This window comes from Schistocerca americana, chromosome 11, assembly GCF_021461395.2.
Source record: "Schistocerca americana isolate TAMUIC-IGC-003095 chromosome 11, iqSchAmer2.1, whole genome shotgun sequence".
NCBI classification, from domain to species: Eukaryota; Metazoa; Arthropoda; class Insecta; order Orthoptera; family Acrididae; genus Schistocerca; species Schistocerca americana.
This window is the reverse complement of record NC_060129.1, coordinates 146,521,242-146,534,003: the sequence shown is the minus strand read 5'-3', so window position 1 is coordinate 146,534,003 and position 12,762 is coordinate 146,521,242.

Here is a 12,762-nt window from a genome sequence, read left to right as displayed (position 1 = left end):
ATGTACGTGTGTGCGAGTGTATACCTGTCCTTTTTTCCCCCAAAGGTAAGTCTTTCCGCTCCCGGGATTGGAATGACTCCTTACCCTCTCCCTTAAAACCCACTTCCTTTCGTCTTCCCCTCTCCTTCCCTCTTTCCTGATGAGGCAACAGTTTGTTGCGAAAGCTTGAATTTTGTGACATATTTAATATGTCTGCTTGTGTCTGTATGTGTGGATGGATATGTGCGTGTGTGCGAGTGTATACCTGTCCTTTTTTCCCCCTAAGGTAAGTCTTTCCGCTCCCGGGATTGGAATGACTCCTTACCCTCTCCCTTAAAACCCACTTCCTTTCGTCTTCCCCTCTCCTTCCCTCTTTCCTGATGAGGCAACAGTTTGTTGCGAAAGCTTGAATTTGTGACATATTTAATATGTCTGCTTGTGTCTGTATGTGTGGATGGATATGTGCGTGTGTGCGAGTGTATACCTGTCCTTTTTTCCCCCAAAGGTAAGTCTTTCCGCTCCCAGGATTGGAATGACTCCTTACCCTCTCCCTTAAAAACCACTTCCTTTCGTCTTCCCCTCTCCTTCCCTCTTTCCTGATGAGGCAACAGTTTGTTGCGAAAGCTTGAATTTTGTGACATATTTAATATGTCTGCTTGTGTCTGTATGTGTGGATGGATATGTGCGTGTGTGCGAGCTATACCTGTCGTTTTTTCCCCCAAAGGTAAGTCTTCCCGCTCCCGGGATTGGAATGACTCCTTACCCTCTCCCTTAAAACCCACTTCCTTTCGTCTTCCCCTCTCCTTCCCTCTTTCCTGATGAGGCAACAGTTTGTTGCGAAAGCTTGAATTTTGTGACATATTTAATATGTCTGCTTGTGTCTGTATGTGTGGATGGATATGTACGTGTGTGCGAGTGTATACCTGTCCTTTTTTCCCCCAAAGGTAAGTCTTTCCGCTCCCGGGATTGGAATGACTCCTTACCCTCTCCCTTAAAACCCACTTCCTTTCGTCTTCCCCTCTCCTTCCCTCTTTCCTGATGAGGCAACAGTTTGTTGCGAAAGCTTGAATTTTGTGACATATTTAATATGTCTGCTTGTGTCTGTATGTGTGGATGGATATGTGCGTGTGTGCGAGTGTATACCTGTCCTTTTTTCCCCCTAAGGTAAGTCTTTCCGCTCCCGGGATTGGAATGACTCCTTACCCTCTCCCTTAAAACCCACTTCCTTTCGTCTTCCCCTCTCCTTCCCTCTTTCCTGATGAGGCAACAGTTTGTTGCGAAAGCTTGAATTTGTGACATATTTAATATGTCTGCTTGTGTCTGTATGTGTGGATGGATATGTGCGTGTGTGCGAGTGTATACCTGTCCTTTTTTCCCCCAAAGGTAAGTCTTTCCGCTCCCAGGATTGGAATGACTCCTTACCCTCTCCCTTAAAAACCACTTCCTTTCGTCTTCCCCTCTCCTTCCCTCTTTCCTGATGAGGCAACAGTTTGTTGCGAAAGCTTGAATTTTGTGACATATTTAATATGTCTGCTTGTGTCTGTATGTGTGGATGGATATGTGCGTGTGTGCGAGCTATACCTGTCGTTTTTTCCCCCAAAGGTAAGTCTTCCCGCTCCCGGGATTGGAATGACTCCTTACCCTCTCCCTTAAAACCCACTTCCTTTCGTCTTCCCCTCTCCTTCCCTCTTTCCTGATGAGGCAACAGTTTGTTGCGAAAGCTTGAATTTTGTGACATATTTAATATGTCTGCTTGTGTCTGTATGTGTGGATGGATATGTGCGTGTGTGCGAGTGTATACCTGTACTTTTTTCCCCCAAAGGTAAGTCTTTCCGCTCCCGGGATTGCAATGACTCCTTACCCTCTCCCTTAAAACCCACTTCCTCTCGTCTTCCCCTCTCCTTCCCTCTTTCCTGATGAGGCAACAGTTTGTTGCGAAAGCTTGAAAATTGTGACATATTTAATATGTCTGCTTGTGTCTCTATGTGTGGACTGTGGATGGATATGTGCGTGTGTGCGAGTGTATACCTGTACTTTTTTCCCCCAAAGGTAAGTCTTTCCGCTCCCGGGATTGGAATGACTCCTTACCCTCTCCCTTAAAACCCACTTCCTTTCGTCTTCCCCTCTCCTTCCCTCTTTCCTGATGAGGCAACAGTTTGTTGCGAAAGCTTGAATTTTGTGACATATTTAATATGTCTGCTTGTGTCTGTATGTGTGGAGTGTGGATGGATATGTGCGTGTGTGCGAGTGTATACCTGTCCTTTTTTCCCCCAAAGGTAAGTCTTTCCGCTCCCGGGATTGGAATGACACCTTACCCTCTCGCTTGAAACCCACTTCCTTTCGTCTTCCCCTCTCCTTCCCTCTTTCCTGATGAGGCAACAGTTTGTTGCGAAAGCTTGAATTTTGTGACATATTTAATATGTCTGCTTGTGTCTGTATGTGTGGATGGATATGTGCGTGTGTGCGAGTGTATACCTGTCCTTTTTTCCCCCAAAGGTAAGTCTTTCCGCTCCCGGGATTGGAATGACTCCTTACCCTCTCCCTTAAAACCCACTTCTTTCGACTTCCCCTCTCCTTCCCTCTTTCCTGATGAGGCAACAGTTTGTTGCGAATGCTTGAATTTTGTGACATATTTAGTATGTCTGCTTGTGTCTGTATGTGTGGATGGATATGTGCATGTGTGCGAGTGTATACCTGTCCTTTTTTCCCCCAAAGGTAAGTCTTTCCGCTCCCGGGATTGGAATGACTCCTTACCCTCTACCTTAAAACCCACTTCCTTTCGTCTTCCCCTCTCCTTCCCTCTTTCCTGATGAGGCAACAGTTTGTTGCGAAAGCTTGAATTTTGTGACATATTTAATATGTCTGCTTGTGTCTGTATGTGTGGATGGATATGTACGTGTGTGCGAGTGTATACCTGTCCTTTTTTCCCCCAAAGGTAAGTCTTTCCGCTCCCGGGATTGGAATGACTCCTTACCCTCTCCCTTAAAACCCACTTCCTTTCGTCTTCCCCTCTCCTTCCCTCTTTCCTGATGAGGCAACAGTTTGTTGCGAAAGCTTGAATTTTGTGACATATTTAATATGTCTGCTTGTGTCTGTATGTGTGGATGGATATGTGCGTGTGTGCGAGTGTATACCTGTCCTTTTTTCCCCCTAAGGTAAGTCTTTCCGCTCCCGGGATTGGAATGACTCCTTACCCTCTCCCTTAAAACCCACTTCCTTTCGTCTTCCCCTCTCCTTCCCTCTTTCCTGATGAGGCAACAGTTTGTTGCGAAAGCTTGAATTTGTGACATATTTAATATGTCTGCTTGTGTCTGTATGTGTGGATGGATATGTGCGTGTGTGCGAGTGTATACCTGTCCTTTTTTCCCCCAAAGGTAAGTCTTTCCGCTCCCAGGATTGGAATGACTCCTTACCCTCTCCCTTAAAAACCACTTCCTTTCGTCTTCCCCTCTCCTTCCCTCTTTCCTGATGAGGCAACAGTTTGTTGCGAAAGCTTGAATTTTGTGACATATTTAATATGTCTGCTTGTGTCTGTATGTGTGGATGGATATGTGCGTGTGTGCGAGCTATACCTGTCGTTTTTTCCCCCAAAGGTAAGTCTTCCCGCTCCCGGGATTGGAATGACTCCTTACCCTCTCCCTTAAAACCCACTTCCTTTCGTCTTCCCCTCTCCTTCCCTCTTTCCTGATGAGGCAACAGTTTGTTGCGAAAGCTTGAATTTTGTGACATATTTAATATGTCTGCTTGTGTCTGTATGTGTGGATGGATATGTGCGTGTGTGCGAGTGTATACCTGTACTTTTTTCCCCCAAAGGTAAGTCTTTCCGCTCCCGGGATTGCAATGACTCCTTACCCTCTCCCTTAAAACCCACTTCCTCTCGTCTTCCCCTCTCCTTCCCTCTTTCCTGATGAGGCAACAGTTTGTTGCGAAAGCTTGAAAATTGTGACATATTTAATATGTCTGCTTGTGTCTCTATGTGTGGACTGTGGATGGATATGTGCGTGTGTGCGAGTGTATACCTGTACTTTTTTCCCCCAAAGGTAAGTCTTTCCGCTCCCGGGATTGGAATGACTCCTTACCCTCTCCCTTAAAACCCACTTCCTTTCGTCTTCCCCTCTCCTTCCCTCTTTCCTGATGAGGCAACAGTTTGTTGCGAAAGCTTGAATTTTGTGACATATTTAATATGTCTGCTTGTGTCTGTATGTGTGGAGTGTGGATGGATATGTGCGTGTGTGCGAGTGTATACCTGTCCTTTTTTCCCCCAAAGGTAAGTCTTTCCGCTCCCGGGATTGGAATGACACCTTACCCTCTCGCTTGAAACCCACTTCCTTTCGTCTTCCCCTCTCCTTCCCTCTTTCCTGATGAGGCAACAGTTTGTTGCGAAAGCTTGAATTTTGTGACATATTTAATATGTCTGCTTGTGTCTGTATGTGTGGATGGATATGTGCGTGTGTGCGAGTGTATACCTGTCCTTTTTTCCCCCAAAGGTAAGTCTTTCCGCTCCCGGGATTGGAATGACTCCTTACCCTCTCCCTTAAAACCCACTTCCTTTCGTCTTCCCCTCTCTTTCCCTCTTTCCTGATGAGGCAACAGTTTGTTGCGAAAGCTTGAATTTTGTGACATATTTAATATGTCTGCTTGTGTCTGTATGTGTGGATGGATATGTGCGTGTGTGCGAGTGTATACCTGTCCTTTTTTCCCCCAAAGGTAAGTCTTTCCGCTCCCGGGATTGGAATGACTCCTTACCCTCTCCCTTGAAACCCACTTCCTTTCGTCTTCCCCTCTCCTTCCCTCTTTCCTGATGAGGCAACAGTTTGTTGCGAAAGCTTGAATTTTGTGACATATTTAATATGTCTGCTTGTGTCTGTATGTGTGGATGGATATGTGCGTGTGTGCGAGTGTATACCTGTCCTTTTTTCCCCCAAAGGTAAGTCTTTCCGCTCCCGGGATTGGAATGACTCCTTACCCTCTCCCTTAAAACCCACTTCCTTTCGTCTTCCCCTCTCTTTCCCTCTTTCCTGATGAGGCAACAGTTTGTTGCGAAAGCTTGAATTTTGTGACATATTTAATATGTCTGCTTGTGTCTGTATGTGTGGATGGATATGTGCGTGTGTGCGAGTGTATACCTGTCCTTTTTTCCCCCAAAGGTAAGTCTTTCCGCTCCCGGGATTGGAATGACTCCTTACCCTCTCCCTTAAAACCCACTTCCTTTCGTCTTCCCCTCTCTTTCCCTCTTTCCTGATGAGGCAACAGTTTGTTGCGAAAGCTTGAATTTTGTGACATATTTAATATGTCTGCTTGTGTCTGTATGTGTGGATGGATATGTGCGTGTGTGCGAGTGTATACCTGTCCTTTTTTCCCCCAAAGGTAAGTCTTTCCGCTCCCGGGATTGCAATGACTCCTTACCCTCTCCCTTAAAACCCACTTCCTTTCGTCTTCCCCTCTCCTTCCCTCTTTCCTGATGAGGCAACAGTTTGTTGCGAAAGCTTGAGTTTTGTGACATATTTAATATGTCTGCTTGTGTCTGTATGTGTGGATGGATATGTGCGTGTGTGCGAGTGTATACCTGTCCTTTTTTCCCCCAAAGGTAAGTCTTTCCGCTCCCGGGATTGGAATGACTCCTTACCCTCTCCCTTAAAACCCACTTCCTTTCGTCTTCCCCTCTCTTTCCCTCTTTCCTGATGAGGCAACAGTTTGTTGCGAAAGCTTGAATTTTGTGACATATTTAATATGTCTGCTTGTGTCTGTATGTGTGGATGGATATGTACGTGTGTGCGAGTGTATACCTGTCCTTTTTTCCCCCAAAGGTAAGTCTTTCCGCTCCCGGGATTGGAATGACTCCTTACCCTCTCCCTTAAAACCCACTTCCTTTCGTCTTCCCCTCTCCTTCCCTCTTTCCTGATGAGGCAACAGTTTGTTGCGAAAGCTTGAATTTTGTGACATATTTAATATGTCTGCTTGTGTCTGTATGTGTGGATAGATATGTGCGTGTGTGCGAGAGTATACCTGTCCTTTTTTCCCCCAAAGGTAAGTCTTTTCGCTCCCGAGATTGGAATGACTCCTTACCCTCTCCCTTAAAACCCACTTCCTTTCGTCTTCCCCTCTCCTTCCCTCTTTCCTGATGAGGCAACAGTTTGTTGCGAAAGCTTGAATTTTGTGACATATTTAATATGTCTGCTTGTGTCTGTATGTGTGGATGGATATGTGCGTGTGTGCGAGTGTATACCTGTCCTTTTTTCCCCCAAAGGTAAGTCTTTCCGCTCCCGGGATTGGAATGACTCCTTACCCTCTCCCTTAAAACCCACTTCTTTCGTCTTCCCCTCTCCTTCCCTCTTTCCTGATGAGGCAACAGTTTGTTGCGAATGCTTGAATTTTGTGACATATTTAGTATGTCTGCCTGTGTCTGTATGTGTGGATGGATATGTGCATGTGTGCGAGTGTATACCTGTCCTTTTTTCCCCCAAAGGTAAGTCTTTCCGCTCCCGGGATTGGAATGACTCCTTACCCTCTACCTTAAAACCCACTTCCTTTCGTCTTCCCCTCTCCTTCCCTCTTTCCTGATGAGGCAACAGTTTGTTGCGAAAGCTTGAATTTTGTGACATATTTAATATGTCTGCTTGTGTCTGTATGTGTGGATGGATATGTGCGTGTGTGCGAGTGTATACCTGTCCTTTTTTCCCCCAAAGGTAAGTCTTTCCGCTCCCGGGATTGGAATGACTCCTTACCATCTCCCTTAAAACCCACTTCCTTTCGTCTTCCCCTCTCTTTCCCTCTTTCCTGATGAGGCAACAGTTTGTTGCGAAAGCTTGAATTTTGTGACATATTTAATATGTCTGCTTGTGTCTGTATGTGTGGATGGATATGTGCGTGTGTGCGAGTGTATACCTGTCCTTTTTTCCCCCAAAGGTAAGTCTTTCCGCTCCCGGGATTGGAATGACTCCTTACCCTCTCCCTTAAAACCCACTTCCTTTCGTCTTCCCCTCTCTTTCCCTCTTTCCTGATGAGGCAACAGTTTGTTGCGAAAGCTTGAATTTTGTGACATATTTAATATGTCTGCTTGTGTCTGTATGTGTGGATGGATATGTGCGTGTGTGCGAGTGTATACCTGTCCTTTTTTCCCCCAAAGGTAAGTCTTTCCGCTCCCGGGATTGCAATGACTCCTTACCCTCTCCCTTAAAACCCACTTCCTTTCGTCTTCCCCTCTCCTTCCCTCTTTCCTGATGAGGCAACAGTTTGTTGCGAAAGCTTGAATTTTGTGACATATTTAATATGTCTGCTTGTGTCTGTATGTGTGGATGGATATGTGCGTGTGTGCGAGTGTATACCTGTCCTTTTTTCCCCCAAAGGTAAGTCTTTCCGCTCACGGGATTGGAATGACTCCTTACCCTCTCCCTTAAAACCCACTTCCTTTCGTCTTCCCCTCTCTTTCCCTCTTTCCTGATGAGGCAACAGTTTGTTGCGAAAGCTTGAATTTTGTGACATATTTAATATGTCTGCTTGTGTCTGTATGTGTGGATGGATATGTACGTGTGTGCGAGTGTATACCTGTCCTTTTTTCCCCCAAAGGTAAGTCTTTCCGCTCCCGGGATTGGAATGACTCCTTACCCTTTCCCTTAAAACACACTTCCTTTCGTCTTCCCCTCTCCTTCCCTCTTTCCTGATGAGGCAACAGTTTGTTGCGAAAGCTTGAATTTTGTGACATATTTAATATGTCTGCTTGTGTCTGTATGTGTGGATGGATATGTGCGTGTGTGCGAGTGTATACCTGTCCTTTTTTCCCCCAAAGGTAAGTCTTTTCGCTCCCGAGATTGGAATGACTCCTTACCCTCTCCCTTAAAACCCACTTCCTTTCGTCTTCCCCTCTCCTTCCCTCTTTCCTGATGAGGCAACAGTTTGTTGCGAAAGCTTGAATTTTGTGACATATTTAATATGTCTGCTTGTGTCTGTATGTGTGGATGGATATGTGCGTGTGTGCGAGTGTATACCTGTCCTTTTTTCCCCCAAAGGTAAGTCTTTCCGCTCCCGGGATTGGAATGACTCCTTACCCTCTCCCTTAAAACCCACTTCTTTCGTCTTCCCCTCTCCTTCCCTCTTTCCTGATGAGGCAACAGTTTGTTGCGAATGCTTGAATTTTGTGACATATTTAGTATGTCTGCCTGTGTCTGTATGTGTGGATGGATATGTGCATGTGTGCGAGTGTATACCTGTCCTTTTTTCCTCCAAAGGTAAGTCTTTCCGCTCCCGGGATTGGAATGACTCCTTACCCTCTACCTTAAAACCCACTTCCTTTCGTCTTCCCCTCTCCTTCCCTCTTTCCTGATGAGGCAACAGTTTGTTGCGAAAGCTTGAATTTTGTGACATATTTAATATGTCTGCTTGTGTCTGTATGTGTGCATGGATATGTGCGTGTGTGCGAGTGTATACCTGTCCTTTTTTCCCCCAAAGGTAAGTCTTTCCGCTCCCGGGATTGGAATGACTCCTTACCCTCTCCCTTAAAACCCACTTCCTTTCGTCTTCCCCTCTCCTTCGCTCTTTCCTGATGAGGCAACAGTTTGTTGCGAAAGCTTGAATTTTGTGACATATTTAATATGTCTGCTTGTGTCTCTATGTGTGGATGGATATGTGCGTGTGTGCGAGTGTATACCTGTCCTTTTTTCCCCCAAAGGTAAGTCTTTTCGCTCCCGGGATTGGAATGACTCCTTACCCTCTCCCTTAAAACCCACTTCCTTTCGTCTTCCCCTCTCCTTCCCTCTTTCCTGATGAGGCAACAGTTTGTTGCGAAAGCTTGAATTTTGTGACATATTTAATATGTCTGCTTGTGTCTGTATGTGTGGATGGATATGTGCGTGTGTGCGACTGTATACCTGTCCTTTTTTCCCCCAAAGGTAAGTCTTTCCGCTCCCGGGATAGGAATGACTCCTTACCCTCTCCCTTAAAACCCACTTCCTTTCGTCTTCCCCTCTCCTTCCCTCTTTCCTGATGAGGCAACAGTTTGTTGCGAATGCTTGAATTTTGTGACATATTTAGTATGTCTGCTTGTGTCTGTATGTGTGGATGGATATGTGCGTGTGTGCGTGTGTACACCTGTCCTTTTTTCCCCCAAAGGTAAGTCTTTCCGCTCCCGGGATTGGAATGACTCCTTACCCTCTCCCTTAAAACCCACTTCCTTTCGTCTTCCCCTCTCCTTCCCTCTTTCCTGATGAGGCAACAGTTTGTTGCGAAAGCTTGAATTTTGTGACATATTTAATATGTCTGCTTGTGTCTGTATGTGTGGATGGATATGTGCGTGTGTGCGACTGTATACCTGTCCTTTTTTCCCCCAAAGGTAAGTCTTTCCGCTCCCGGGATTGGAATGACTCCTTACCCTCTCCCTTAAAACCCACTTCCTTTCGTCTTCCCCTCTCCTTCCCTCTTTCCTGATGAGGCAACAGTTTGTTGCGAAAGCTTGAATTTTGTGACATATTTAATATGTCTGCTTGTGTCTGTATGTGTGGATAGATATGTGCGTGTGTGCGAGAGTATACCTGTCCTTTTTTCCCCCAAAGGTAAGTCTTTCCGCTCCCGGGATTGGAATGACTCCTTACCCTCTCCCTTAAAACCCACTTCCTTTCGTCTTCCCCTCTCCTTCGCTCTTTCCTGATGAGGCAACAGTTTGTTGCGAAAGCTTGAATTTTGTGACATATTTAATATGTCTGCTTGTGTCTCTATGTGTGGATGGATATGTGCGTGTGTGCGAGTGTATACCTGTCCTTTTTTCCCCCAAAGGTAAGTCTTTCCGCTCCCAGGATTGGAATGACTCCTTACCCTCTCCCTTAAAACCCACTTCCTTTCGTCTTCCCCTCTCCTTCCCTCTTTCCTGATGAGGCAACAGTTTGTTGCGAAAGCTTGAATTTTGTGACATATTTAATATGTCTGCTTGTGTCTGTATGTGTGGATGGATATGTGCGTGTGTGCGACTGTATACCTGTCCTTTTTTCCCCCAAAGGTAAGTCTTTCCGCTCCCGGGATAGGAATGACTCCTTACCCTCTCCCTTAAAACCCACTTCCTTTCGTCTTCCCCTCTCCTTCCCTCTTTCCTGATGAGGCAACAGTTTGTTGCGAAAGCTTGAATTTTGTGACATATTTAATATGTCTGCTTGTGTCTGTATGTGTGGATGGATATGTGCGTGTGTGCGAGCTATACCTGTCGTTTTTTCCCCCAAAGGTAAGTCTTCCCGCTCCCGGGATTGGAATGACTCCTTACCCTCTCCCTTAAAACCCACTTCCTTTCGTCTTCCCCTCTCCTTCCCTCTTTCCTGATGAGGCAACAGTTTGTTGCGAAAGCTTGAATTTTGTGACATATTTAATATGTCTGCTTGTGTCTGTATGTGTGGATGGATATGTACGTGTGTGCGAGTGTATACCTGTCCTTTTTTCCCCCAAAGGTAAGTCTTTCCGCTCCCGGGATTGGAATGACTCCTTACCCTCTCCCTTAAAACCCACTTCCTTTCGTCTTCCCCTCTCCTTCCCTCTTTCCTGATGAGGCAACAGTTTGTTGCGAAAGCTTGAATTTTGTGACATATTTAATATGTCTGCTTGTGTCTGTATGTGTGGATGGATATGTGCGTGTGTGCGAGTGTATACCTGTCCTTTTTTCCCCCTAAGGTAAGTCTTTCCGCTCCCGGGATTGGAATGACTCCTTACCCTCTCCCTTAAAACCCACTTCCTTTCGTCTTCCCCTCTCCTTCCCTCTTTCCTGATGAGGCAACAGTTTGTTGCGAAAGCTTGAATTTGTGACATATTTAATATGTCTGCTTGTGTCTGTATGTGTGGATGGATATGTGCGTGTGTGCGAGTGTATACCTGTCCTTTTTTCCCCCAAAGGTAAGTCTTTCCGCTCCCAGGATTGGAATGACTCCTTACCCTCTCCCTTAAAAACCACTTCCTTTCGTCTTCCCCTCTCCTTCCCTCTTTCCTGATGAGGCAACAGTTTGTTGCGAAAGCTTGAATTTTGTGACATATTTAATATGTCTGCTTGTGTCTGTATGTGTGGATGGATATGTGCGTGTGTGCGAGCTATACCTGTCGTTTTTTCCCCCAAAGGTAAGTCTTCCCGCTCCCGGGATTGGAATGACTCCTTACCCTCTCCCTTAAAACCCACTTCCTTTCGTCTTCCCCTCTCCTTCCCTCTTTCCTGATGAGGCAACAGTTTGTTGCGAAAGCTTGAATTTTGTGACATATTTAATATGTCTGCTTGTGTCTGTATGTGTGGATGGATATGTGCGTGTGTGCGAGTGTATACCTGTACTTTTTTCCCCCAAAGGTAAGTCTTTCCGCTCCCGGGATTGCAATGACTCCTTACCCTCTCCCTTAAAACCCACTTCCTCTCGTCTTCCCCTCTCCTTCCCTCTTTCCTGATGAGGCAACAGTTTGTTGCGAAAGCTTGAAAATTGTGACATATTTAATATGTCTGCTTGTGTCTCTATGTGTGGACTGTGGATGGATATGTGCGTGTGTGCGAGTGTATACCTGTACTTTTTTCCCCCAAAGGTAAGTCTTTCCGCTCCCGGGATTGGAATGACTCCTTACCCTCTCCCTTAAAACCCACTTCCTTTCGTCTTCCCCTCTCCTTCCCTCTTTCCTGATGAGGCAACAGTTTGTTGCGAAAGCTTGAATTTTGTGACATATTTAATATGTCTGCTTGTGTCTGTATGTGTGGAGTGTGGATGGATATGTGCGTGTGTGCGAGTGTATACCTGTCCTTTTTTCCCCCAAAGGTAAGTCTTTCCGCTCCCGGGATTGGAATGACACCTTACCCTCTCGCTTGAAACCCACTTCCTTTCGTCTTCCCCTCTCCTTCCCTCTTTCCTGATGAGGCAACAGTTTGTTGCGAAAGCTTGAATTTTGTGACATATTTAATATGTCTGCTTGTGTCTGTATGTGTGGATGGATATGTGCGTGTGTGCGAGTGTATACCTGTCCTTTTTTCCCCCAAAGGTAAGTCTTTCCGCTCCCGGGATTGGAATGACTCCTTACCCTCTCCCTTAAAACCCACTTCTTTCGACTTCCCCTCTCCTTCCCTCTTTCCTGATGAGGCAACAGTTTGTTGCGAATGCTTGAATTTTGTGACATATTTAGTATGTCTGCTTGTGTCTGTATGTGTGGATGGATATGTGCATGTGTGCGAGTGTATACCTGTCCTTTTTTCCCCCAAAGGTAAGTCTTTCCGCTCCCGGGATTGGAATGACTCCTTACCCTCTACCTTAAAACCCACTTCCTTTCGTCTTCCCCTCTCCTTCCCTCTTTCCTGATGAGGCAACAGTTTGTTGCGAAAGCTTGAATTTTGTGACATATTTAATATGTCTGCTTGTGTCTGTATGTGTGGATGGATATGTACGTGTGTGCGAGTGTATACCTGTCCTTTTTTCCCCCAAAGGTAAGTCTTTCCGCTCCCGGGATTGGAATGACTCCTTACCCTCTCCCTTAAAACCCACTTCCTTTCGTCTTCCCCTCTCCTTCCCTCTTTCCTGATGAGGCAACAGTTTGTTGCGAAAGCTTGAATTTTGTGACATATTTAATATGTCTGCTTGTGTCTGTATGTGTGGATGGATATGTGCGTGTGTGCGAGTGTATACCTGTCCTTTTTTCCCCCTAAGGTAAGTCTTTCCGCTCCCGGGATTGGAATGACTCCTTACCCTCTCCCTTAAAACCCACTTCCTTTCGTCTTCCCCTCTCCTTCCCTCTTTCCTGATGAGGCAACAGTTTGTTGCGAAAGCTTGAATTTGTGACATATTTAATATGTCT